Below are 921 nucleotides of genomic sequence, written 5' to 3' on the forward strand. Positions count from 1 at the left end.
CCCCCACCTCCCCTGCCAGGGGCTGTCTGTCCCCCCAGGCCCAGGGGGAGGCGGGCAGGACAGCCTGGTGGGGGGTGGGGGGCCGGAGGGAGAAAGCAGAGTGGGTGATCCCTGGCCGGTTTGCGTCTTTTTGGTTAATATATTCCTACTAGAGGCCCGGTGCACGGAATCCGTGCATTCGGGGGGGTCCCCTCAGCATGGTCTGCGCCCCCTCACAGTCCGGGAGCCCTCGGGGGTGTGGGGGGGGGGAGTGGGCCTAAGTCGGCAGCCAGACACCCTCAGGGCTCCTGGGGAGGCGGGAGGGGCTCCGAACAGTCAATTTGCATATTAGCCTTTTATTATATGGGATGGATGTCAGCGAGGAAGGGCGAGGGAGAGAGAGAAACATCGATGGTGAGAGGGAATCGGATCGGCCGCCTCCTGCACGCCCCACATGGGGATCGAGCCCGCAACCCGGGCCTATGCCCTGACCGGGATCGAACCCTGACCTCCTGCTTTCAAGGTCCATGCTCAACCGCCAAGCCAGGTCAGCTGGGCGCCCTGGCTGGTGTGGCTCAGTGGATGGAGCACCAGCCGGTAGACCGAAGGGTCCCGGGTTCGATTCCCGCTCAGGGCACATGCCTGGGTTGGGGGCTCCATCCACAGTGTGGGGTGTGCAGGAGGCGGCCGATCCGTGATTCTCTCTCATCATGGATGCTTCTCTCTCTCCCTCTCCCTTCCTCCCTTTCTCTGAAATCAAGATATTTTTTTAAAAAAGAAGAAAACAGCAGACTTGGTGAGAATGAGACCCCCAGGGGTGTGGGACGCACGAGAAAAGGGCGCAGGCCGGGGGAGGGGACAGTCACGCCCCCCAAAGCTGCAGGGATTAACCGAGTGACCCCGCCTCCCCACGCACCTTACTCCAGTTGCCCGTGTGCCAGG

The sequence above is a fragment of the Myotis brandtii genome, unplaced genomic scaffold (assembly GCF_000412655.1).
Source record: "Myotis brandtii unplaced genomic scaffold, ASM41265v1 scaffold439, whole genome shotgun sequence".
Lineage (NCBI taxonomy): Eukaryota > Metazoa > Chordata > Mammalia > Chiroptera > Vespertilionidae > Myotis > Myotis brandtii.